At 39.7% G+C, this 27685-nt stretch overlaps 1 long non-coding RNA gene across 1 annotated transcript; it reads left to right on the top strand.

Annotated features, from left to right (window-relative positions):
* Nucleotides 1-856: 856 nt before the first annotated feature.
* LOC107053706 lies at nt 857-27685 on the top strand. Its single transcript, XR_001467217.3, has 6 exons — nt 857-915; nt 9217-9402; nt 16157-16268; nt 16688-18624; nt 23733-23862; nt 25317-27685. It is a non-coding gene; the product is annotated as an uncharacterized LOC107053706 (long non-coding RNA).

Here is a 27685-nt window from a genome sequence, read left to right as displayed (position 1 = left end):
GCCCTGAAAGCTCTCAGGCGTGAGTAGCACAAACCTATTCTCAGAAGAGGTAGAGCCAGAGCAACTTGCTTTACCATTGTGCTTTCTGGAATGATGGCAAACTTGGATATGATTTGTTTACCGGAACAGTAAAACCATTTCTAACACTGATTTCAAGGTATTTTTGGTGATAGTGGCTATCAACACTGGGTTGATCTCTGGCTTTTCTGGTGGAAAGCTGTGCCTGGGAGCGCTCTGTGAGCAGAGCTGTGCGATGGGAAGCCCTGCACAGGGAAGCTCTGTGAAGAGCTAGCTCAGGAAAGTGCCCAGGGCCAAGCATATGCATAGCTTTTATAAACTATAATTCTGCTTGAAGTCTTTGTGGTTTTGAGATAAGATACCAAGGAAACAGAACAAAAGCAACTACTCACCAAAAGAGTGAGTTGTATCTGAACATTGCTTGTGTGCACAGCTGCCCTCCCCAAAGGACCCACGAGTGGCAGAGGCTGCCTCTGCTGTCTGTGAGCACGTTGCAAGGCGTTCATGGGCTGTGGAGTTCATACTGCTTCTGAAATATCTCCTAGCCTGAACCTGATGGATATGCATTGATGCATGGCTGTGCATTTAAAATAACCCTTTGTAGGGAAGTTTGGTGGGGGGAGAAGGTGCAGAGTCAGAGTGTTATTTTCTTGAATATAAAAAATACCTGTATGGGAACTGTTGAATCACAGCATGAACCTCTGATTGATCACCTGAGGCAAGCACTGAGTCAGCCTCAGGAGCACAGGTGAAGGCAATTCAGCTGTGTGACCGGAAGGGATGGAGCCAGGCTGCACCTCTCCTAGACCCCATTTAAGGGCTGACTGCCACTAGGGAAGGATCTCTTTGTGGAGATTGCTGCTCTTGGTGTTTTTTTTCTGTTAGCATGTGACATGGGTGAGCATTTTTATTTATTTCTGTTTATCCCTTTTTAATGTGATGATCTTTCTAGCTGTGTGATCTGTGGATAATGCCTAACCACATCACTCTGTATATTTGTTAATTATACAATATCTGATTCTGAAGTCCATGTTTTTAAGCTCTCTTAAGTTTTGTGTTTCATTTCTTTCTCCTGGTATTTCATAGTATGAGGATCTGATTTTTCAGTGTTCTGAGATACATCAGATGCATCTGGGGTGAATCTGCTATTGATTTTTTTGTGGTGGAGTTAGCTGGGAGTGTCAGCTTATGGAGGTTTTTAATTGCATCAGTAAATCAAGACATTTCCCAGAAAGAAGATTGTAGGTGGCTGCTTACTTTGTTTTATTTCATTTTAGCTCATGCTGCCTTACGTGGCCAAGGATTTCACAGAATAGAAGCATTAAGGTTAGAAAAGACTGCTAAGATCGCAGAGTCCAGTGATCAGTCCCCCTATCTCACCATGTCCATCAGTGTCACACCTACCCTTTTCTTGAATGTCTCCAGGGATGGTAACCCCACCACCTTCCTGGGCAGTGTGTTACAGTGCATTGCCACTCACTTTCTGAGAAGAAATGTTTCCTAATATCCAATCTGAACCTCCCCTGGTGTAACTGAAGGACATTATCTCTCATCTTATTGCTGTTATCTTACCCCCACTTCACCACAATCTCATTGTCCTTATGCTCTCTAAAATCTTCTCTAGGAGGGGAGTAATTACAATGAAGAGTTTGTCAAACTACAGCAAGAGTGTGACAGTATTAGTACTTGATAATAAAACACATTAACAAATTGCTGCTTCACAGGAATCGGTTCACATGTAATGCTGTGAATGTAATGCATAAGGAATGGAGATATTTCAGTGATTCAGGATATGCTGCCTTCTATTTCTAGATATGAATAGGTAATAAAATACCCTATAAATATACATACATTTAAAATCACTTCCTCATGCCTATTAAGGTCAGTAATATATGGTACAAAAACAGTGAAGTGTTTTATGTTATCTTGGCAGCAATCTTTTCTCTAATTAGGTACATCTTATTCCCAAGACAATAGTCTTTCTTGTAAACCTCTTAATATGATCTCTTATAGATATTAAGGCTCTTAATAGTACTGTAGTACAATGCTTATATTGCCTAGTCAGTGTTTACTGTGAATCTATTAATGCCCCATGTTTAATTCCCAATGATACTAGAATTAAATTAGTGATGCGCTCTCCTACAACGTCTGTCTCCACATCTAGAAGACTGTTTATACAAGCAATCAGGGAAGTTAGCTGTTCACTGGCAGGGCAAGTGTCTGCAAATAGTCTCTGCAATAACATGTTAGCTACTGCAAATGGAGAAATATGAATTAAGCATATAGATTTTGCACTTGTTTCCCTTGTGCCCTCCTCCCTTTCCTTGGCATGTTTGCTGATACATTTGTAATGTCAGAAATGGCTCTGAATGCAGAGCATTAATTAGATGTGGGAACTGGAGCATAAAATAACATCTACATTTTATCCTTTTTAATCAAGAGGAAATGCTCTAATGTTGGATTTAGATTTAATGCAAAACTAAATATTTGACTCGATATATATTATGTCAATAGATTAGCTGGTATTTATCGCAGCTTCCAAAAGCAGGGCTTTAATGCCTCATTTGACATGATTTTGTCAGTCCCTGGCAGCAGACTGATAAACCACCCATTTGTGTCATTACAGCTGTCTCTTGTAGCACTGTGCTGCTATGGAGAGGGGTCAGTTGTCATTTCCTTAAAACCACTGTTTTTCATCATTTTATAACAGGTTGATCATTAAAGTTCATTTGGCTGTATTATATTAGGTAAGTTCCAGACTGTCAATCAGGTTTTGATGGTACAAAAATAACTTAGATAACTTTTGGCCATCTAGTCAATTTAACTGCTGCTCCATTGCCAAGGGAGCTGAAGCTGGAGTCAGAACTATGGCTAGACCTCCATTTCTTTCCTTGTTTACCATTCTTTCTCCATGCCGACATACTTGTTTTTGTTTCTTTGTTTTGCAAAGAGGTAGTAAAAAGCTCCACAGTGTTTTCTACAAAAATAGACAAATTATGTGGCCTCTGCTGATGAGATAAGCTGGTTCCATAGGACTGTGTAGCTCAGAAACCCCCTCCAGGTGTGTGCTGTAACACAGGTGAGGTTGTGGGAATGAGCAACTTGTTGGCCAACCTACTGCAGGAGCTGCAGCACCACAGGGAGAGCTGTGAAAGCCTGAGGAGGGGAAGAAAGGACCTGGGGGTTTCCATTTTTCCTGTAGTATCTTTTGCTTTGCTAAACTCTGCTTGCAGAAAGCTTGACTAGTTTTATCAGAATTGGTAAAATGGTAATGAAAAGTTGACTGCAATGTGATCAAGAAGTGCTACTCTGTTGTCCAGTGCTCAATCACTGACCTGCTCTGGAAGATGAAGGATTTACTACTGGATTAACTGGGAAAAAAAAAAAAAATGCTGGCTAATTACTGAATTAGCAGTGTGACAGCCCCTGTGTGGCAAGTCTGTTAGAAATAAGAAATGGGTGTGTATTTAGGAAGCACACTTTATGGTTACATAAATGAAATGAATTGCAGGCCTTCAGATCAGGTCTGAACTTTGTCCTTTCTCCAGAACTAAAAGGACAGTCTGTCCAGTGACATGGAAAAAGCGCAGCCTATCCTGCTTATCCTTCTTTTTTGTATGGTTGCTTCCAAGGAAGCCAATTCCTGCAACAGTGGAAGATGAGCATCCAGCTTTAGTGACTGTCTTTTGGTAGAGAAAGTACATGGAAATCCAGCTGCTTAGGAGATTGAAAACAATACTTTCTAAGTCACAGGTATAATGACCCCTTTCCCTTATAAAACAAAAGAAAAAACAGTTCTAATCCTGACAGCTTATGTTCTGTCAAGATGTCCCAAAGCTGAGGACACAATGTGTTTTAAGAACTTCAGTTGCCACGTCTCCACTCCTTGTTGTCAGCATCCACCTACCATTGCCCTTAAGGCACAATAATCCTTGGCTGTGTCTGGTGACTATTTCAGCTACAGGCTTTAATTTCTTCTGCTTCAGGAAGAATAAAAGGTGGGCAAACAAACCAATTTCCCCATTAAGCCCCACTAGAAGGTGGGAGGAGAGTTAGACATATTTGTGCCTTCTTGCAGTCCACCCACTCCTTCCTTCCCTGGGCCTGGCCTTCCGCCCTCTGTGCTGTCCCCAGGGGCACAGAAGCTCTGCCCTCTCTGTATGTAGTGGCAGCGATGAGGTGGCAACAAGCACTCCTTCCTGTAAGGCCTCGCAGGGGGTGAAGAGGTCTTCTGGGGGTCAGCCCTGGAGGAACAGGAGGCACCTACCTGTGCTTCTAAATGTCCTAAGAAAAGCTTCCCTCCTGCCTGTGCCAGGCTGCATGAAGTGTTTGCTGCATGCAGCACCACCAGGTCTACCAGGTGGTGCTACCACTTCTCTAACAGCTTAATTTCCTGAGCTGCTGTCGAGGCAAAAATAGCTGTGTAGTGGGTTGAAGGTAAGAACTTCTGCTATCATGACGTCCTCATGAGAACCTGCTGAGCCCGTGGGACCAGTGGCACAGCATCTTTCCTTTGCTGGGCTGCTATGAAGTCAACTGCTGAGGACTCATCAGTGCCAGTCAGCAGAGGCCACTGAGCTCATGAGATTGGCTCATTACTCACATGAAAGTCCTGACACCTTTGATTCAGTACTTCTGTTTTTCCAGGATGACACCAAAGCGAAGTCTCTGATCTCACTGTCTCAGCAACTTTCGTGCGTGAGGCTGACACACAGAGTTGCCTTTCTGGCATCTGTTTACTCAGTGGAAAGTGAGAGAAGAGACACAGACCTACCCCCAGGTGCCACAGAGAGGTGTTGCTAACTCCACATACTACATTGCTTATTGCACCAGATGTATGCTTTGTTTCCATTCCTTGTCAGACTCAACCCAGTTCAGATGAGCTGGATAACTACATTGAACAGAGGCCTGAAATGGAAAGATGTCGTCGTCTTTAACCCATTATGAAACACCAGTACTGCCAGTTTTGCACAGGTTTAAAATTAGAGAGCACTTTGCAGTAAGATGTACGAGCTCACTACCATGTACCCTAAAGCTCCAAACTGTTAACTAGGCAGTATAGGTGAAGTATGATTATCCAGTAGTTTCTTCATATTCCAGCATGGGGGAAAAGCTAAGCTTAATAAAGTTACAAACCCCCTGATTTCTTAGAAATTGCGGTCTGAATTTTTGTCTCAGGAAATGACAAGCCTACTACTCACCTACCATGAACAAAAATAAGAAACACCTGTTATCTTGTTGTTCTTACTTAATTTACTTCCTCTAGCCCACTTTGTTTCCTTGCCTCCATTCTGAAGACTTGAGTGAGGTCCTTTTTTTTTTTTTAATGTTTATGATTAAAGAAATAGGTAAAGGTAAGAAGTTGTAAGGAACTGATTTGATTTGCCTTGTTTTTATCCATCATTTTGGTTTATTTTTTTTGCTCTTTTCCTTTGTCATCCACTGTAGTAGGTATCTGCTTTTTTGATAGTGTGGTCACTTTTGTTTCTCAGGTTATTGTTACCTTACAGGAATATAAAGTCTAGTCAGTTAAGGAAACATAACTTACTTGAAAACAAACAAAAAAAAAAACAACATAAAAATCAAAGCTAACTCTTATTTTTATGACTATACTCCCCAGGAATTTCTTTTCTTTTAGTGCTCGTGTCCAACCAGATCACTCACAATCACTTTAATTTGGAGTGCAGGAAAATCAAAGCCTTGTTTTCACTTCTGCAACTGAATGTGTTTCAGCTGGCAGACACACCAGCTTCTTGCCTTGAAAAATTTATTCAAGATTATGAAACAGAAAGGGGTAAAGGTATGTCCAGTGCTCATCTATGTTGTTGAAAAATAATTCAACATCAAATTTAGAATGAGTAACGCTTCCTGTTATGACACAACAGGCTTAAGTAAAATGGAGCTAGTGTGTATCTGTTTGTCCTTTCTGCTTGGGGAAGCCCAGCACTCGATTTGACTGCTTTATTCCTTTTTCTTCTCAAAGAGATTATTAACGTGTTGTAGTGGTACTCCTTGTGGGCATTTAAAAGTCACTGTAAGTGTGCAAAACTATGTATCCTCTAGACAATGAGAACAAAAGCTTCTATATGTGCTAAATATTGTTTCATTCAGGAAGTTATTCTTATGTGTATGTTTCCACAACTATTATCGGTAGAACTGAAGGGTAACAGCAATATCCATAAGTTGTCTGATTTCCTTCCCGCACTGTCAAAGATTGAAACAACAAAGATGGAAGCAATGGGGGAAATGCCTGTAATGATGACATAAATGGTTTTCCAGCAAGCATTTAAGGAAGTTGCCTTTAGTATATTGTTTATCGTGTGCAGGAGGCATTCCTGCCTGAAACAGTTGGGTTGTGTTGGATCTTTTAAGCATTCCCCATGTCTGGCCTCAGGATGTTCTCCAGAGGGTTATGCTCTGGTGTCTGCAATGGTGATGGCAGTGTAAAGATCCTCCGTTGTTTCTGGGATGTTTCTTCTGAATTTGTGCTAGTGCATCTGAAATAAGGCTGTAAGAAATGCCTGTAAAAATTCCACTTTGAGTAGCTCAGGAAAGCATGGAGGATAATTATTCCTCTTAGAGCATGTTTTCATTTTTAATATTTTGTGATTTATACATATTCTGGCATGACCTTAACGTGCTAGTGCATGTTAAGTTATACCTGTGCTGCGGGCAATATGCAGCGGGCAGCTTAATGAAAGTGTAGCTGCTAAGCCCTGTGACAAGCTGTTGGAGCCTCAGTTTCCAGCTCCTGTTCCTGCCTAGGAAAAATCCTTTAAACTTATCTATCCTGCAATGGAAGCACATGCCTGACAAATGGCTTAAACATTGCTCAGCTCCCTTTTATGACCTTATTTTGTCTGAATGCCACAGATTGGTTTAATGCATATCCTAGTATAGGGATGGAGAGGAAGCAGTTGGCAAAGCAGCTGGTTGGGAAAGGCAGTAAAAGTGGATATCCAGAGGCTTCCTTGATTATAATCTCTAGGCTGATGTTCCCTTGGAGTCTGTGAAGCACTGAAGAACTGAACTGATGTCGTCTTAGGACACCCGTCTCCTCTATAAAGCTTCTGTCCCATCCTTGTCACCACTGCCATGCAATTCCCTCTCCCAGGGCTTATGCTGAGGCTTAACAACAACTGACTGCAGAGCTGCATGCCACTGAGAGCAGCAGCTGAGCAGAAGCCTTGGTGCAAGGCTCTGCCAGAGCCCACAGGCCTGTCCTGTGGCAGCAGCTGCTGCTATTGCCCCGCCATTTCCTCACCAAGAGCCTCTCTGCTTCCTGGCTCAATGAAACAGCTCCTCTATTCGCGGTTAGAAATGCTTCTGGGGAGGGGAAGGGGAAATAAGCCTTTGCACATAATTGGCTGGATAGTTAGCTGGGCCAGATATCTGGGATATCTTCTGGCTTCCAAGTGCTCATATTGGAGTAGACCAGTCTGCTCATGCACAGCAAACAGTAAATGCCAGGGAAATTAAATCACTTCAGATCTGCCCCCAGTGTGAGCGGAAGGAGCTGGACAGCAGCTTCTGGATTTACAACCTTCAGTTTTTCCCAAGACTTTCCCATACTGAGTCTTTTTTTGGTTTTGTTTTTTAAGTGAGCAGTAGAGACCACCCAAGGTCTGGAGGAACAAAACATGGCTCATCTGTAGCTTGCTGAAGGAAGAGTTTTGGCCTCTTTTAAGTTAAGTATATTTGCATTGCAACTAGAAATTTTGGAGAGGTGAAAACAGAATTTACTACAATCTAAGTTAAGATGACTTCTCTAACTCAGAAAAGAACACTTTATAAACAACACTTTTAATACACAAGACAGATGAAAATGAGCCGGTACACACCAAATCTTACTTGGTGGAACTGTTTGCTGTGTGCTCATCAGATCTTGCTATCTTTCAAAGGCCTGTGTAAAGTCTTCAGTCTTCATTGTTTCAAGGACAGAGGCTTCTTGCTCATTTGTTGTAGAGGAGGCTACAAAACCACAGGATAAAAATACCTAACAGCCAACTAGCATCTGCAGCATAAACAGATGAGGTATGAATATCCATTGCCCCACAGCTTGTGTCATCATTTGCGCAAATCCAAAGCGGTGTGAAGGAACATCAGGGTTAGGAACCATTTTAAATTGTTTAAATCTGTTTTCCATTACTCTATGGAGAAACCAATGCTCTACGTTTGTGTATGAAGCTTAAAGCAATGCCAGAGTCTACAATATATATTTTTGCATCGTTTCATACAAGCTCTGAAGAAGGGAAAAAGATCATTTTACCGTTATGTAATGTGTTGTTTTTGAAGCGGAGTAAAGTGAAATCTCTTTTCCTTCTCCAATAGTATTAGTTCAGTAGCATTATTTTTTTTCCCCACTTACCTGGGAGGAATTATAACCAAACAGTAGGGACATGAAGCAATACGCATTCTTATTGACTTGCTCCAGAACAGCACAATAACCAGTGGCTCCCTTCTAAATCTTATGACCAGCAAGATCCTGTGCAAGCCTGTGAACGTTTGAGAACCTGCTGTTAAAATCTCTTGGTTTCATGTCCATGTCTAATTCCTATCCTGTGTCTTTCCCAAGTTGCCTTCCTTCCTGTGTTCCTGCCTTGTTCCCTCTGGGCTTTCTGCTCACCAGCCACTGGGGGATGTGCTGTTCAGTGCAGCCATGCGAGTGCTGGTGTGGTGACACAGCTGCTCATTTGCCTAACTCACTAGCAAATACTCAGGGGGGCATTTCTTAATGTTCCGCAAGTTGGTCACAATTGGTATATTGATTAACATAGTGATGGGAATCAAGAATTGGTATTTTGGATTTTTGTTTTCATTTGTCTTCCCCAAACTCATTTTATTTCAAGTAAATGACCCATGTTTTACCCTTAGATTCATTCCTGTAAAGCGGGAGTGATGATATCTACTAAGGAGCTGTTTGTGATCTTCACTGAGTTTTTAGAATCCTCATCAGGAAACAATGTAAAGCATATGGCCAATATATTATTTCTAAACAGCCCAGTTTTACGTTCTTGCAAATGCTCCTACTAAATTGTGGCAGCTTACAAACCCCTTCCAATGGTTCTGTCATTGCTGTAAGACATGTTGCAGCCAAAAGGGATTTTCTGGTCCTTCTCTCCCCAGTCACTGTTTCCATACACTTCGTGATAACTCATGCTAGTGAAAACTAACCACCTTATTTGTATTTTTTTTCAGGTTAATTTTCAGTTGAAGTTTTCTAATCTAACTGGTCATGTGATTTCATGGCTGCTCACTCCCGGTGATGCAGTAAGATCACACACCTGAACAGTGCCATGGCTGACCCTTTCAGTCACAGCATATACACATGCTGGCTAATGTTTTTGGGAAGCCTAAGTTTCAACGCTGCTTCTCCAGAGAATTGTGAGTAACATCAGTAAGCCCTGTTACCTGTGTAACCTCATGATACTCTAGTTAACCATGCTCTTTAATGCTGAATGTTGCATGTGACTAAAGTTATGTGGTACCTGAATATCAGTGTCTCAGGAAAAAATAATTTGCAGAAATCCTGTAGTCGGCCTTTTTTTCTGATGATGTGGCTTGAGCTAGTGGAAAAACTGTGTCCAGATCTTGCTCTGACAGCCATCTTTGTATCCACATCTGAGTGATCGCTTTCCAGGGGAGGAGCGAACTTGACACCTCATCCCTGTGCTCTGCATAAACTCATTAGCTGCTATGGCTCAGGTGAGGTCTTCTGCAATCCTCAAGTGAAATGGCAGATAATGAGGATATATAAGTTTGTGAAAGCCAAGGAGCTAAATAACTTTTCTGGGATAGTGACAGACTTCACTTAACACCCTGGAGACATAGGAAAGTAACTTAGTTAAACAGAGTCTCAAGAATGTCTCACATAGTTTTCTCTGCTGTGCAGGACCCCACTTCCAGATAACAGGACAATAAATACTAAGTACTTGAGTCAGCTGGCTGTCAAAGTACAAATCTGATGTTTGTTCCCACTGCGCAAAGTAGCACTGATGTCATAAAAGATGTGAAAAAACTGTTTTTTTCATTTCTAAACCACCTATGCCTTCATATTTTGATTATTTTTAGTGCATATCCCAACAGTAATGGGTGATATGCATCATTAAGAATATGCAAGTGTGGATGGAAAATTAAATGCTAAAATGTTTCTAAAAAATGAGATTGTTATGATGGGTTTAAGAAGAAGGCGTCCAAATCCAAGTAAGATATTAACAAACATTTCCTAATGAAGTAAGAGTAAGCTCTAAGGTTTTGTGTTTTTTTTCTCCATATGAGCCAAATATTACTCTTAAAGCCTTTTGTCTATAAACCTGTATTCTTTGGGTACTTGATAGCTTTGTTCAGAGTTCAACTTAAAATACAACTGTCTACAGTAATGGGAATTAGAAAGAGAAACAGCTCCATGTCTGATTAAAACGCTACCATGGGTGCTGCTCCTACTAAAACGGTTCTTAGGTATCAGTGGCTGTTTTTTCATAGTTAAGTGCATCCATTAGTGTGTATAAGGAGCAGCTAAAGGCATTAAATTACACTGTTGAGGAACTAACCTTCTGTGACTGGACTAATGTGGTGCTTGAATGAGAATTGTTTTATTTCGAGTTCTCTCCAAGTTTCCAAAAAAAAAAAAAGTAGTACTAAAAACTACTGAAAGGTGACTTTTATCGCAACGTTTGGTTGCTTTTTCACTAAACTTTAAAGAAACGATGCTTGACTAATGGATGTCCAGAAGATCACAGAACTTTTCAAACAGGCATTAAAATAACACCTCTTACTGCTTATGTTTGTACCAGAGTAAGTTATAGTAACTGTCAAGATCATTGCTTACGAACTGCAGACAAATGCCTTGATTTTGGAGAATGCCTCTTCTGTTTCACTGAGTAGCTCTCCTAAAACTGCTGGAGATATAATCCCAGGTGTTGAGCTTAATTCAAGGAGTGTTCAAAAAGCAGTATTTTACTTAGTAGCTATTGGGAGATACTGCCACGAATCTCAAAGTATGTGAATCTTAGTTAAATGGGAATGAATATATTACGTAGGTTTCTGTACGTATCTGTTAGGAAGAAAGCGCACTCGACTTGAAGGCCATTTTAAAATTACCCTTGGAAAAAGGGTAAGGCTTTCTGTCTCTTTGGTATGATATAATTTGGTTATGCTTTCATCCTGAGTGAAGATGCGTCTTGGCTCTCCAGTATCTAATGCAGTTGTTTGCAATACTCTTTTTACTTTCTTGACAGCTTTCATTAGAAAATAGAGTACTTCCCTGAAAGCTTCATATGGAAAATGCTCTAATAGAAAAATACTCAGAGTCCTGTAGATGGTGGCTATTTGCATAGGTAAAATGTGTGGAGAGGTGAACAACTAGAAGTAGCTGATCCTGTTTTTTTAAAGAAGTTATACATGCAGCACTGTTTCTGGCTTTTTTCTTTAAGGCAGCTTATTCAGCTGTAAAGATTTGGGGTTGCTGTTTAATTAGCTGTTTAGAATTGTACACTTTGCATAATCACTATTTGACTACACTGAAAAAAAAGGAAGTTCAGACTATTCATTACTCAACTAAAACAATCTGAGATGCGAATCAGACTTTCCGATTTCTCTTCAGTGCTCTAAAGTTTTGAGGTAAATAATTCTTCCAGGGAAAGACACTCAGACTTCTGTCCTGACCAGTTTTTATTTTGGTCCTGTATGTGGTCTTACCTTCATGTAGAATCTCACACGGGGGAGGTATTGTATTCCAAGTTCCTTGGACATAAATTATTGATTTGACTTAGGAGTGGTGAAAATTCTAAGTTGCTCTGCAGTGTTAAATGAGAAACATCAAAACCCAAACAGACTAATATCAGATGTGAAGATTTCATCACATACATACATTGACTATACATACACATGTATGCACATGTGTTACAGACATAAAAGCCTCTTTAAAATGTTTTGTGCTGGTTACTTTTCATACCTTAACAGGATCTGAGTGTGCTTGCCAATGTTTTTCATCTGTTAGACCAGAAAATGGAAGTTTTAAATGCATAAATATCTTCTGTAATTGCCAGCATAGCTGGCTTTGTATTATTTGCACTACTCCCACGTTCCCAGGGGCTCTGAGATGTGCGCTTGAGGTTAGTGGGATGGATCCCACTGTTTATCCTGAATTCCTCAGGCTATACCCCAAAAATAACCCTTAATAACTACAAATGTTGGCCAAAATGGGTTGGGATGAGCGATCCCTCAGCTCCATGTCCCTCTCCATGCTCTTCTCTCCTCTCTGTCCCTCTTTGTCCTTTGCTTTCAGGCTCCTGCAGCACCATCTGCTCACTCTACCTCCTTCCAGGCAGGCAGCCACAGTGAGATTTGGGCCCCAAGGACCTCTTACTTCCCTCTTGTTACGGTTCAGGGTCCCAGCATGTGCTGAAGCCGTGGTCAGGGGGTGGGAGTGGTACTGGGGAACAAGCATTTCCAAATATGCCCTCATACAGTCTGCAGCAGTATTCCTGAATTCCTGTTTTGACTGTTGTCTACAGATATTGATGAAAAGCTCCTTTCATGACAAAGGCAGGAAGCTTTTAACATGAAAACGGTCAAACTGTTGTCACAATTCAAAGCAAATATGAGGCCTGGATAGAAACACAATGTAAACATTCCCAGGAGAAGCTTCTCAAGAGTTGTTATGCAGAGCAAAGTTGGCACAGTATCCCGTTTGCAATGCTAAAAATCAAATAGTTTTTTATTTGTTATTTTTACACTATTTAAGTGACATTCTATTTGTTTTAAGAATTAGTTGCTGACGCACAAGTCTCCTCTGTCCACTGATTCACATCAGATGAGCACTCTGTGCAGTTACAAGTGCCTGCTTTGCTGAATTGTTTTTGCAATTGAAAAATCAATAATTAATTCATTGCTGAGTTGAAGAACTCAATCCTGTTATGAGATTACTGTCACTGTGAATGTTTTCAATTGTATTCATATTAAAAGAGGAAGAGACTGAGGGCATTAGCTGCTTCTGGTTCAGTCTACTGCCTATTCTAGTTTTTTTTTTCTAAGGTGCCTATCGCCAGGCTATCTCAGTAACAATAAACTAGTTACTCAAATGTTGTACTGAATAGTGCTTTCAAGATAACTCAGTGTAATGAGAATTAAACTTTTTCTGATAATGATAAAAATGTTTGTTCAATAACTTTCTACCATATTCCCAAGTGAACAAGCAGCCCGTGAGTTCATGAAGTGAGTTCAGTAATTCAGTAACATCTCATACCTGAAAAACGCAAATCACTGTCCAACTGATTACATTAATTCATCTGCTGGAGGAATCACTCTGAGGGGTAGAAATGTACAAATGCTCAGAGTAAAATTAACAAAGTTAGAAGATTAAAGGCAAAGCAAACAATTTTAATTTGCAAACTATCTCAGTATTTGCAAGATATTGTAGAAGGCATGAAAGTAGGACAAAATTGGCGAACGTTTATTTTCTCATTTGCTTAATTTACTTAATTTAAGCTGTTGCTGTCACCACAACAGTTACTTGCTCTTGAAGCATAGGAAGCACGCAGCCACAACATTTGGTTCTTTTCTCAAGTATATGGTAAAGAGGCTATCCAGAAAAATAATTATGGTTAGCTCCTGCTATGGTGAATCTGTTGAGGGTGTGAAAGATTTCAGTTTAAGGCTTAGTATTTTCTGCACTGTATTACTCTGACTGCATAGTCATCAGCATTTGCTGGGTTGTGTTCCCACATACAGTTTCCTCAGAGACAAATCTGATTCTCCTGTTCTTTTCCTGTCTGTCATACAGATTGCTGCCCTGGTTGTGCTCTAGCTCAGACTGTTGAAATGATCCACTTAGAATGACTCTTTAAAAGAATTTTGGTGATATATATAATAATTTGGAGCTCTCTGTGGCTCTGTCTTGATTTGCTCAGGCTCGGCACAAGCATGCTAATGGCAGCTTCAACAGTGGTGAGATCATAAGTTCAGTGCATGCTTCATGGTCAGCTTTTGGTCTGATCCCCAATACACAGGGTCCAATGGGACCAGAAGCAATGTTCATACTAGGACTTTTTATGTGTTAAGGAACACAGTGCAGGGCAGATCTCTGAGAATATCACCACGGCGCTGTTGCATTAATTTAGCCTGTCATTATGTTTCCCCTATTACTTCATAAATTTGCAACAGAAGCAGAAGTTGTAAAACTCTTCAGCTATTGGTAGCGCTTGATTGCTTTTTAATATGCTGCAGTTGCTTCTCTCTGGACTGGTTACACAGCCTGCGCTTTTCAAAAACAATACAGGCTGAAAATATAGCAAGATGTGCACAGAACTGAATGAAAGAAAAAGTGGCTCCAAGGCAAAAAAATTCACAAAGACTCTTTCTTTATACCAGAACGAGTTGAAGCTCATTTCCCCCAGAAGCTCCACTGTGAGGAAAACTGAGCTACTCAAATATTCACAAAGTAAAATCAAAGCAATTATAAATATATTAAATTTCTTGCATTTTGAGTTGATGCTGGTGAAAAATTGAGGGGAAACTCTGTGGGAAGGAACAAGTCATGTTTTCTATAGGATTTTTCCTGCACTGGAGACAATGTAGACTTATTCCTTAAACAGTTACTCTCCATTCCCCCTTATGAGTAAACGTTTTGTGATTGGCTTCCTTTAGAGGTTTCTTTTTAAAATGGAAGTCAAAATGTTACTAGTTGGAAGGTTTCTGAGTTGCAAGGCTCCAGCTGCAGCATAGGAGCTTTTGGGAGACCAAGTCTCTGAAGAGCAAAGAATTGGCTGTAGTTCCTCAAAGAATCACTTCAGAAATGTGTGAGTAGCACCGCTCAGCCGCTTGCTGAATCTTAGTCACTTGTGCCTTGGCTTTTGCAATAGCCACGTGAAAAAGAAAGGGTTATTTATTAAGAGCAGAACAGTTCCCTTTTAGTTCTGTAGCAATCATGTCTCTTTTTTTCCAGTCCATGGAAAGTGTTATCTCAGGCTGCTTTGTGCAGGAAGTTCTGTTTATCACTTCCTCACAGTTGCAGTTTGTCTAGGACTTAAATATATGATATCAGATTGCATCAAAATGTGGGCCTTTGTGTGCTTAACTCATCAAAGGAGTGGACCCTCAGGACTTGATATCACTTCGCTGCATATGCAGTCATGTAACAAAACAAAGTCTATCTAAACAGGACAGAACTATTTCTGTTGGTAGCGTAGCAAAGCGAGCAGAATTGGTGTAGTTTCAGGTATCTGCACTGTTTCACTTCTTGTTTTTAAATTTATCACTTTTTTAAAAAGTGACATGGTTTGCCTGTTTTTACTATGTAAACTACGTTGAAAAACCAAAATATTACTTGTACAACTTAAAAAAAAAACCACCGTAAACCAAACCCGTCAGGGATTCATTTGGTATAAACTACTGCTATGCCTGCTTGCACTGCAAAAACACGCTCTGAAGTTTTGAATTTGTATGTTTTAGTCGGCCTGAGAAAATCTGAAATGAAACATGGTATCCACAGAATTGGGTGTCAGAGAAGCTTGAGATACCGTGTCCAAGAGTGTAAGAGCAGCAGTAAAAGCTCAGTTGGGGCTTGTGAACCTGTTCTCCCACCTTTGTGGCAGTTTCTATTTTCTGTAACCCTGATAAAGGAGTTCCCTCTTCAGTACAACAGGCTGCCTTGCCAGATGTTAGTCTTCATGGGAAGCCACAGGAAGCCTATTCAAACTGTGTAGCAATACTTCTCCTCTGAGCAACAGCTCCTCTGTGCTGACTCTGGGTTTCAATGCTACCCTCTTCCACACCCCATGTGGTATCTGACTTGTTTGTATTGGCCTTTCTACTCAGCACAGGCTGCTTTCATGGTGGCTGATAAATGTCTGTTTTTTGTGGAGCCCAATACCCATTTCTGCCCCTTCCCACGTGCTTCAGGTATGTGTTTTAATGACAAAAGTGATGCAAAACTGAGAATGTGAATTTTATGTTATCTGCCCTCAGATAATGATGTAACACTCCTTCTGCTTACTACCATCTGTTAAATATATATATATTTGGCAGTAAATGATGTCTGCTCTCTTGACGTCTCCTTTCTTACTTATGAAATAATGTGTTAATATAACATGGGTAGAAACAACTTTTTTTCTGTATCTTTTCTTCTTCCTCATTTTAGATGTTCATCAGCCCACAGAACACAACTAAGAGATTACTCCAAATCACATCAAGCAACCGCTGTGGGAGGCAGCAGTGTGATCAGAGCGAAGCTGTCCCAGGGACAGAAGGAGGTACTGAGGCCGAACCTGTAGGGATGATTAGAGCGGGTTTGAGGTCCTTTCCAACCCAAACCATTCTATGATTCTTTTTTGATGGTCTTTCAGTGAGCTGAAATAATGCATTTCTTATTCCACTGCTGTCCAACCTACTTTGTCATGCCAAGGAAACCCTGAGAGGTGTTTTGTCATCTTCTTGTTATCAATTCCTTCCTCCCACTGCACTTCCCACAGGAGGGGCTATGTAGAACCTACCAGTCACTTGGTGGAGCTAAGGAAACTTTCGGAAGGTGTGGGGCATATCACTCTGGGCTTTATTCTTGAGCACTGTCAGAGCTTTAAGTTGTGAGCAAACTCTTGCTACCAGGCAGAAAGCATCTCTCAAAAGTGAGGATTTATTTGTTTAACTAAAGCAAAACTTTCTTCTCTTTCAGTTTGATTATATAGCAAAAATGAAATTCAGGATTTCCTGATTGATTTTGAAGAAAGCAAATGCATGCTGCTGCCTTATGAGGAGTGCCTCAGTTTTCACTGTGGTGGTGGAGGGAAAACGGCTTTGGTTATTCAGTATGGATAATCAGTGCTCTGAGTCAAGTATGTAGATACGAATCAGTCATACAGAACTTCACACGTACACATCTACTCTGTGAAAACTGGAAGTTTTGTATAGTTCTGCTTTGTGAACTATCACACCACCCTAAAAGTGCACTCAAAAAGCTTGTTTGGATTTGATGGGTGAAAAGGTGGGGGGTTGCAGTTACTGTCTAGGGAAGGTTGATCTCTCCTTACTATTTTAAATCTAGATGTTCATATCTGTACTGATTAACATACATATATAGTATAAAATATTACATGTTCTAGGAGGTGATGGCACTCTGTGTGCCACTGGTGACGTTGGAATGGCCCACCTCTCTTAACAGTCTATGGTGTATGGTTTCTAATGAGCATGAAAAATTGAATCAATTGAATTAATAAATTCCCTTATCCAGTTACGGTGAGACTTCTTAAATAGAATTCCTTCTGTCCATTACTTCTCCTCCTCTCTCCCAACCTTCCTTCAACTCCCTACATGCTCATTTCGGTTCTGATTAAGTGTCATTGAGGCCACGCTCAAGAGTGCACATAAAACAAGAATTTTAAAGTTCTGCTTTAATAAGAACCACCACTTGAACAATTTCTCATTTTGGGTCTGCTTTGGGACTCCTAGGGATGCTAATGCCTGTTAATTTAAACTTCTTATCAGCAGACTAGCAAGACCATTCACACATTTTCCAGAGACACCACAGGATTTAGGCTGTTGTCCTAATTGCTATTGTTCAGGCAGCCAGCTATTATATTTACCACAAGCTGTTTTCATCTTGTTGGGTTGTTTTCATCTTGTTGGGAGCCTGGTGCCAAACTGAAAAACAACACCTACCTTGACAACTTGTCGCCTTCCGGAAGCTGAAGCAATTACACTATAGGATGCAGACAAGCTATACAAATGGTGTAAGCTTTTGGCTGTGTTTTCAATAGATGGTGAATCTGTTTTTAGGGAAATGACGGTAAGCACTACACAGTGCTTAGCTCCATGACGCTAAGCACTACACACAGTCTTTCTTCAAGGTTTTTTGTTTGTTTATTTGTTTAATTGGTGAACATCTTGGTCAATCAGCTATGTTTGTGACCGACCATGTTTTCTATGCTTGATCAGATCTGAACTCAATGACTCTGTCAGAGATGAGCTTCTCTGCCTCACAGATTTCTTATCTGCTTAGAAGAATACAACGTTTGCACAGTCATGATAGTACCAGTCTGAAAAATGATTTATTTTCTTCCATTCTCGTTCCTTGGTTCAGTTTAGGGGAGGATAGGGAAACGTGTCCTGGGCAGGAGATCCCACATTTTAGGCAATAAATTCCTGTAAGACTGTGATCATTCATAAAACTGAACCCTAATTGACTTCCAAAACTGCTTTCCTCTCTTTTTGTTTTTCTGGATATAGGCATTAAACTGCTTTAAAAATAAAACTCAGATTACAACTCAGACTTCTCTGCAGACATTCATTTGCTTTGGAAAAAATTATAGATACTTGCCCTCAATTTAAATCAAATTTGAGGCTGTAAAAAACAAAGAAACGGACAAAAAAAAAAAAACAACAAAAAAAAAACCAACCAACTTTGGTTACACTTACATTTGTTTCATTTTTCATATTCTTCTCCACTTCCTTTTTTTTTTTTTTTGGAATACTTCCACCCGGAAGTACCGGAGATAAACCAATGCACCCAGTTTTGCAGAGGATGGGTGTTCTTGTGTTGAAGGCTCTGAGCTGGGATTTAGGAAACCTGGATTCAATTTTCTGCTTTGTCACTCGTTTCCAGTTTAAAATTGGGTAAGTCATGTGAATTAAGTCTATGTTTCAATATCCCACCTATGAAACATATATATTTCCTTACCTAAGCGGGCAGCAATATGTTCATTTGTAGTTCTGTGATACTCAGATGCTATGGGGATTATTGGAGTCATTTGTGAATAAGGCTCTTTTAGATTAACAATAAATTTCTGTCATGTAAGATTTGTTCTTGTTTCCCAAATCATTATTTTTATCTTGTTTTAACCTGATGGAGAACAAACTGCTATGTTTGTTTCTGGGTACATGTGTCACCCAATTCCCAGCAGCTCTGGATGTGCTTGCTGTGGTGGTGTTGCTCCTGAGCAGCTAACCTGGAACATGAGGGGTGAGACAGACCATCCTCAGTGGTGTTTTACAGTAAGTTCCTGAAGACTTACTATTCACAGTAAGACATTCATAACATTCTTTTTTTTTTTTTTTTGAGACCTGAAAATTAGAAAATCTTTCGCTATAAGCATAGTAATGTTTTATTTAGCAGTGTGACTTAGTGTGCAGTGCAAGTATATGCTATATTAATGACAGTGTATTTGAGCAAGGAAGGAAGGATTTGACTTTGATCAGTCAGAGCTTAGATCCTGGCCCTGTGCATCAACATAGCATCTCAAATGCTCAGTTCCTGATGACCCTCTCTGATTCTTCTCCACATACTAAACTTTATTCCCAGATGAACAGGAGCAAGGTGTATTTAAGAGAAGGATTGACTTCATCTGAAGGCAGCTATGAGTCTGACCAACTCCAGTTAATGATCTGAAGACTATGCCTGTTCGACTAGGAAACAGTGATTGAATTCACCTGTCAGCCTTAATAGAAGGGGTTTTCCTCTTTATACCCTTAAATTACAAAAATGAGCAGAATTAGTGCAGCACAGGGCCGGGTGCTGAGGACTCTTCAATGTCACGAGAGCTTGCAGCTATTGCATTAAGACTACATCCTGTGATGCTGCTTCAGTCAAAATATATTAAAAGGCAGTGGTATAACTTATCATATCGCTATAGATAGTAAGTGTAGATAATTAGTTAATTACCCCTTACCACTACCCCTTTTCATGACTGGTCTCTCTGATTATGCTGCAAGATTTTATGAGTCAAATTTTTGAAGGGGCTAAATAAGTGCACACACACAAAATTAATCCTGAATTTGGTATACTTGCCATTGATTACAAATGCAAACCACATAAATAAAATTATTTGCAGTGTAGTACTCTGCAAAATACATCGTAAAAGAAAGCTTTACATGTAATTGGATTCTCAAGAAAAATTTCATCACAGCTTCCTGAGCAACTGTCAGATGTCTGATAAAAAAAAAATGACAAGTATTAAGTGCTGTGAAAGCATCATTAAGTATCAATTATATAGCAGTTCATTTACATATTTGCTTCTCCATTTTGCTTAACAAGAACCTAGGCTCTTAAATTTATTCTCAAGCACATAGCAGCTCTTCTTTAAGTAGCTTTATATGCACTGAAAGGCAGATGTTTTTCTTGTCATTACACAGTGAGTTAGCTGTCTCTCTAGTTATAACTACATACTTAGGTAAATATATTATGATGATACAGATACTTTACTATTCCACTTCTATTTTTTTCACAATACCTTGTGCTTTTACATCAAATGGTATCACAAAGTTCATCTACAATCTGAAAGAACACTTGAAGTTGAACTCAATGACACTGTCATTTGAGTATGTTCTAAGAAGTAATGAAAAACTGTTTTGAACTTAAAGATGATTGGAAATTAAACCAACCCAATAACTTACATACACAAACAAGGAACTGGAATTGTCACTGCCTGCTTTGGAAGTTTTAAGAAATCCAGCAGCTGAGTAAGTAAAGGAGTAAGAAGATGCAGCTTGCAGTGCTTGGCACGTTTATAGTTCTTAAAAGAATGTTTGCCAAGGGCAGGCATGATTACTGGTTACTGTGTTGTTGACACATATAATTGACACAAGGCTTTTAAAAACATATGCAAGCTGTTGTTGGTTGTGATAGGATGTGTTATCTAGGCACAGTTTTCAAAATAGCTGCATTAGATTAAATAATGGATGACTTTCCAAGAGAGGATTTGATACCAAGTATAGTACAATTTTAAAGAATTCAAGTTCAGTTGCATACTTCTAGAGACCTTGATAGTAACCATTATCTGAGTAAATTCATGTCCTGAAGCCTTTACATAGTGAACTATGTAGATTAGTAGATGATTTAGATTAGTCAGTTCTGTTCTTAAGGACTGACATACAGAAAATACATACTCTGTATGGTTATGTAGAATCTGATCTGTGCAATTTTTGCTGCTGTTTTCTAATGTAAAAGGAGTTTCTGTTGGTAGCACACAATTGTTCTTCACCTCAACCATTGTTTCAAAATCTTTCAGAGCTGTTCTAAGGGGCTGAGGTGGAAAGCTGATTTGGTGGTGGTTATTTTTGGGGGGTTGGGGTGGGGACTGAGTGGTGGTTGTAGTTCTTCTCACATTAGAGTAGATCTCTGTACTTGTAGCTTGTAAGTAGAAATCTCCTGACTATAAAAGCCATGACTCTGCTATACACTCCTTTCTTTACCACCTGTCTAGAACTTTAGAAACTGGGAGTGTCTAGTGACCTCTTACCTCCTAGCACTTTAACCACAAGTGGCCGGTTGTGTAGGTTAGTCTTGGTTAACTGCATAAATGCTATAAACAGCTCATGATCTCCATCTCTTGAATTATAGGCACTATTCAATGGATGACTGGTTAGGCTGACTCATAAATTAACTAGCAAATTCAATGAGGAATATTTCATCAAGTCTGCTTTACCATGCCCATAGTAGAAAGTAGATACAAAATGCATCAGTCAGAATGATGCAATTGTTTTTTGGTATGCTTAGTTATACCTGGTGCGGGACTTGCTTTTTTCCCCTCTGTCTATGAGATACCAGCTGTGTCTCCTAGCACAACAGTGCTCAAGTATGACGTCAAAACCATCCAATGAAAATAGGCCCACTAGTTACCTGTAATGAACTATAGCATAGTGGAACTGTTCTGGTCTCATCTAAGAGAGGTCTGCCCCATGTATATACCCTAACCTGGCTGTGAGAATGCATTCCTAACCTTCTGAAAGTAGAACAGTTTATTTCTTAATGATAGAGGCTTCAATGCATTTGAAAATATGTATGAAGTTCTCTTTCTGAGTTTGAGAATTGTGGTTCTGCACACTGTGGTACGAAGGCAGGGGGAAAAGTTATATAAACTCTCACATACAAAAACAAACATTCAATGAATACTGAAAAATCTGGGATCTGTAGGCGTGACTTGGTGGTTGCATCAATCATTGCTAGAATGTCACTGATTTGGCTGTCATAAAACTAGACAGGCTTTTGTTTTTGTAAGAATTGTAATGTAAAAATAAATAAATGAATAAATAAAAATAAAAGCATTTTAGACAGGTAAAGAGTAGTACTGACTACCAGACAGATTACTTACGTAATCTGAATGTTTTTTCTTGAATTTTTTTCTGTGTTTGTGAAATACTTTGGATGAACTTTAACAATCGTTCACCAGTTTTCAGAAAGTCATTACAATGTTTTGGCAAAGGAAATTGCAGCGGCAGCCCAATATAGGTGGAATTGTCACAGGGAACACAGAGAGAATGAAGATCAGAAATATGATGTTTCTACTTTGCTAAGCAGACATCCCTAAATTTGATCAAGTGCTTTCATCTTTCTCTCCTGAGAAATGTAAGAATTAAAGTTAACAAGAATTAAATAAATGAAATCATTGGCCAATAAATGTAAATTCCTGTCTCAAAATCTGTAAATTAAAATAAGGAAGAAGGAGATGAAGTCACTTCCCAGAAGAAGAAAGGGATGATGAAAGCTTTTATTTGTGCCTAGGGTCTTATGCTGATGAACTTGCATGCTAACTTTAGGGAAGGTTACTAAAGGCTCTCGAAAGTTGTTTGGTGGCTTCCTGGTGGTTATACAAAATCAGATGGCATTACATTATTTTTCTTCATGAACAAAAGCCAGTGTGACTGAAAACTCATTCCTTTTTAATGTGGAAAATGAAAATTTGTCCTTGTGTACAAAATGAGAACCTCTAGGAAGAAACCCAGCAAGGAGAATGTTTTTCTGTTGTCAAAGCCTTCAGACTGTGTAAACCAGGCAATTCCCAGACCCTCAACCAGGGCGGTCCCTGCCAGGCCCAGGGGCTGTGAGGTAGGGGCTGCTGTGCAGGCCTGGTTTCCCCATCAAAAGGGCAGGGCCTGGCTGCTGCTCCTGCCTCCCTTTCCTGCTGCTCACTTCATAGGCTTCTCTTGATGCCATGAGGGGATTTTAAATAAGCCTGGGCAAATCTTTCCCCTTTTGCATGGGAGAACTCTGCATCGAGGAGAGCCCTGTTACTTTGTGCTGGGACCTTGTGAGAGCTCTTAGCCTGGTGGAATATTTAGGGCCAGGTGTTGTGAGGGTGCGTCCTCAGCTAATTCTCCTCCCATTTGCCTTTGGGAAATGGTGCCTGTCAGGGGATTTCTCTGACTTTCTGACTCTTTGAAAAATTTGCACTTGTGAGGGATAGTGGTTCTAATGCTCTCTCAGGTGCAGTTGGATCTGCAAGTAGGCCACAGCATCTGTGGTCATCTGTCTGGCTGCATTCATATGGGTGAATGCAGGGAATGGTGTCAGGGCTGTAATGTCTGCTTTATTTTATCATCTCTCTTCTGGCATTTTGCCCCTAACAACCAGCTGTCCTTATTGCAGTGCCTGGGCATGTCTCAGGGTATGGCAGAGGTCACCAGCTGGTTCCCAGCAGTCAGAAAGGATGAAGCCATCCCAGACAGGAGATTGTCTCACTGTGTGGATTGTATCTGTGCTATGTATGCCATTTGATGACTGGACTGTAGAATGGGTGCCAGCCCTGACTAGTTTCCTAGTATATGTGTAGCCTCTGATACCTTGCTGAAATGGGAGTTGCTATACTCAGACTGTGAGGTAAGACACAAAAACAAGGTTCCATATTTCACTAGCTGAAAACAGCACATGATAAAATGTCATCACTGGTCACTTTAATTCCTCCTCTCTCAAAATGCATATGTCCCTAAAGGAAAGCTTGTGCTGACAGGCATGGTGTGCTCATCCTCCTGGGAAACCTGCAAGTGGTGCTGTGATGACCCCTGTAGCCAAGGAAAGAGAAGTGAATGGCTCAGCCAGATGTGCTTCCAAACCTATCCTGAAGATGCTGACTGCCTATGGTATGGGACTTGAAGAGACTCTAGCCATTAGAAGCAACATGTTGTATTTAAAATGCTTGTTATCTTGAAACAAAGTGGACTGATGAAGTAACAGGCAGGGAATCTGAGTCCCTTATTTTTTTTAGAAGTTTAGGAGTCATTTGAGCTCTGATAAAGCAAATCCCAATATCAATCCATGAGCATTCTTCAACTCTTCTTGAAAAGAGAATTTCAGGTGAATTGGACCATTCTTAAAACTGTGAGGTACTCCAGCCTCTGGCTGTCTGTGAAGATTTTCTGTGCTTCAGTCCAATCACAGAAGTAGAGAGTTGATCAAACTCATAAAAAATGAAAATGTTCATGCAGTGTTTGAAGCACTAAACTGGACAGATTTGAATTAGCTACCTTAGAGGAGGGCAAGAGATTTTAATCCCTTATACATATGTAATCCCACTGATGCTGAAATATTGTAACCAGTATTGCTTAATGTCTTCTTTCTTATTAGAACTTTAAGTAGTAATTTCCTTTCCTCCCCCACCCCGCACTTCACCTTGTGCATTATATTTACTGAGAACAGCAGGTAACAAGGCAAGCCTGGCATCTGACCAAAAAGGTTTTTTAGCTAGTGATTCATTAGTGCGTATAAAAATAGCTAACCTTGTTTAAAGGCACTTCTTACACAAAAAGAAAGGAGTTCAATCACCATAGCTCGTTCAAAGTGAAGATTTAACATCTTTACCAGGACAGTGCACTAATCCCATGAATCCTGTTTATGCTGAAATGTAGTGCTATTGGCAATAAACAGCAATTTGAGAAGTCATAACACAAGAAAATCATTGTCAAGTGACTTTAGAACTCCCTATAAATTTCCTCTTGATGACTTTGGCAGTAGTGCTCAACAACAGAGTTAAATATTTGTATTAGATGCTCCTGCCTTTAACAGACTAATTAAAAAGATGGAATTCTTTGATTCTATCTCAAATCATTTTAGTTCTAATCTCTCTTGAGCAAAGTCAGCTCTATAAATTGAGCTAAATGTATTTTTTTTTTTCCTGAATAGAGACTTTACAGTGTAGCAATAAATTCAAGCACTGGGAAAGTAAATGTAACTGAAGTGCTTTTAATGATGCTATTGTGTAGTTGTTATGGTTAGAATCCCATTAGGTAGACCTCTGCCTTGAAGGTTTCAGACTCTTTGAAATTATTCTAATGGGAAAGGGCACAGCGTATTGCTTTGTGTTTAGGTGTAACAAAATAGGATTTAAATTTGAAGAACCAAGACACACAGGCTGTCTGTCATGAAAAGCATCTAATTTGTATTTCCCAAGAAAATATGTAGTGGAATAGCAGTTATTAAGATAAATATATACCAAACTCATCCTTAGGGTACAGTTGCAGGTGAATGAATTGTGGTGAGGGTAAAGATTTATCCTAACTTTGCTAAGGAAGGGGACTTACTGTTGTTTGCATCACAGGTATGTCTGGAAAATGCCATTCTACTCTACACCTGCAAGCTTAAGAAACAATAACTGCATGAGGAATTGTCAGTCTAGAAACCTGATCCCAAACTCAGTGAAGGCAATGTGAGACTTCCCATTGATTTTAATGATTTGGAGCTAAGTATTTCTAAGACAAAAATCAATATTGTCCCACAGTGGTAAAGTTTTCATGTGTTTCTATTGATTCTTTTTGTTGTAGATTACAGCATACCTTGGCACTGTCAAGATACAAAGTTTCAACAAACAGATTTGATTTATTAACATCTGCAGTAGCAAGTATTTAGTGAGTGTCAGCAAACAAAAGTCTGCCAGAAGAAGCACCAGGGACAATTATTTGTTGCACAATGAGAGTTGGAATTTAATGGGAACAGGCTTTTCTTAATACCAGTCTATGTTAGAACTCTCTGTGATGTGCTAAGTGCGAGTTGTGCATTCCAAAACTTCTTTTTTAAAAACCAGTGAGAGCATTAGTCGTAAGAGAAGTCTCACCTCTTCTGAAGCACCTCAGTTTATCTCCTGTCTGAATCACAGTGAAGAATAACATTGCCATGACGGTATGGTTACAAAAAAGATGCAAAAATTCTCAAATTAAATTGAACTCAGCCTGTCAGTTATGCTTTATAATTTAACAAAGGATCATCTTTTAAATACTGACTGTAAAATACGATGTCTTATTTCAGAAATACATTGCTGTATTTATAGCATCCGACTTACAAATGGTAGGGATGGGCATGGTCGACAGAACTGCTTGTTCTGGTAATAGTTACAACTGTGGACTGCTCAGCTGCCAGCCCCGACAGTCAAAAATCTCCAGTAGTATCTCTAGAATGACTCTTCAAATTCTAGGCATCTAATTCAACCTGATTTCAATACTGTTTGAAAAATAAGTAGTTCATACAGTTCAAAAAGAATATGGCCACAGTCTGAAGACATGCAGCTTTCCTACTCTGCACCCACATGGTAATATTTTAGTAGTTCACATTCCTTTACATGATACTTTTTCTCAGTGTACAGGGAGTCAGGGGACAAATCTCCGGGTGTAAATATCATTTCCTCTGTCTGAGAGGATAATTTGGCTGGAAGAAAATTTGAAACCTTTCTAGTCTCAGAACTTTCCTATTCCAAACCCAAAGCTGCAAATTATGCCTGACAGACCGCAAAGTGTTACATTCATTTGTGTTTTCCAAACGGTGTAAATCTTAATTTTCTAATTGAATTTGTAATCACTTGTCTTGTAATTATTACAGTAAGAATCTCTCTAGCGATTCGATCGATCATAACAGAAGTGCAGATACCATGTAAATCTTATCAAGATCACTCAAATAATGGGATTTTTGTTTACAAGGTGTCGATTGGTTTTAGAAGCTTTGATAATGACTCCAGACAGTCAATAAATACGGAGTCTTTTACATTGCCGGTAGGAGCCGAACTGAACTATCTAATCTTTTTAAAATGACAGACAACACAATGAACTCTAAACTTAATCCCCTCCAAACACTAAGGAGACAGTTTAGTGCTTAAAGTACTACTCAGACTCAAAACCTACATTTAAAAAAATCATTAAGCGTCTGAGTTAAATACACAGACCCAGGGAAATTCAGAGTGAAGGCTGCAGCGCCGGACTGGTTTTCCTTCCTGTGGTTCCTGGGCTGTCTGTGGTGGGCTGTGAGCCTGCCAGCAGCTCATGCAGGGCAAGGAAAACACCTGTGGGCCTTTTGAAAACAAGTTTGTAGTCAAAGAATTTAAGATACATATATATATAAATCTGAAGTCTTACTTTGTGTTCTAGTGAGGAAATTTTGCCCTAAGGTCTTTAAGCAGACATGGGGGGGAAATCTGCAGGCAAAGTTCCAGCTGGCAGAATTTACCCCACTGGGTTCATAACCTCTGAATGAAACACGTGTCCTTTGGGAGAAAAACGGAACCATAAATGTAAGGCTTATGTAGGTGGGGGAGAGGGTGACAGGTAATGGCTGATGAAAAGTCTGACTTTTTTTTTTATTTCTCTCTCTCCTTGTGGGGTAGCATCTCCAGGCATTACGAGTCACTGAGATTAACTGTGGAAGACTCCTTCTCCTTTACTTCAAATTATGAAGCAAGCAAGTCTTGTTTTAGAAAGTGTCATCCAGCACAGTTAAATGCCTGTCAACAAGCATTGACAAGCATCTCTCATGTTTGTCAACAGAAAAAAAAAAAAAGCTTTGATAATTACATGAAATGATTAAATACATTAAAGTATGTAAATATATAACACATATAAAACCATTCTTTATTTAACTTCACTGTTTTTTTCTGACTGTGGGGCTGTATCTTATACTAGTAATAAAAAGGTGTGAAAATATAAA

Source organism: Gallus gallus, chromosome 6 (genome assembly GCF_016699485.2).
Source record: "Gallus gallus isolate bGalGal1 chromosome 6, bGalGal1.mat.broiler.GRCg7b, whole genome shotgun sequence".
Classification (NCBI taxonomy): domain Eukaryota; kingdom Metazoa; phylum Chordata; class Aves; order Galliformes; family Phasianidae; genus Gallus; species Gallus gallus.
This window is presented reverse-complemented; position numbering and strand designations above follow the sequence as displayed.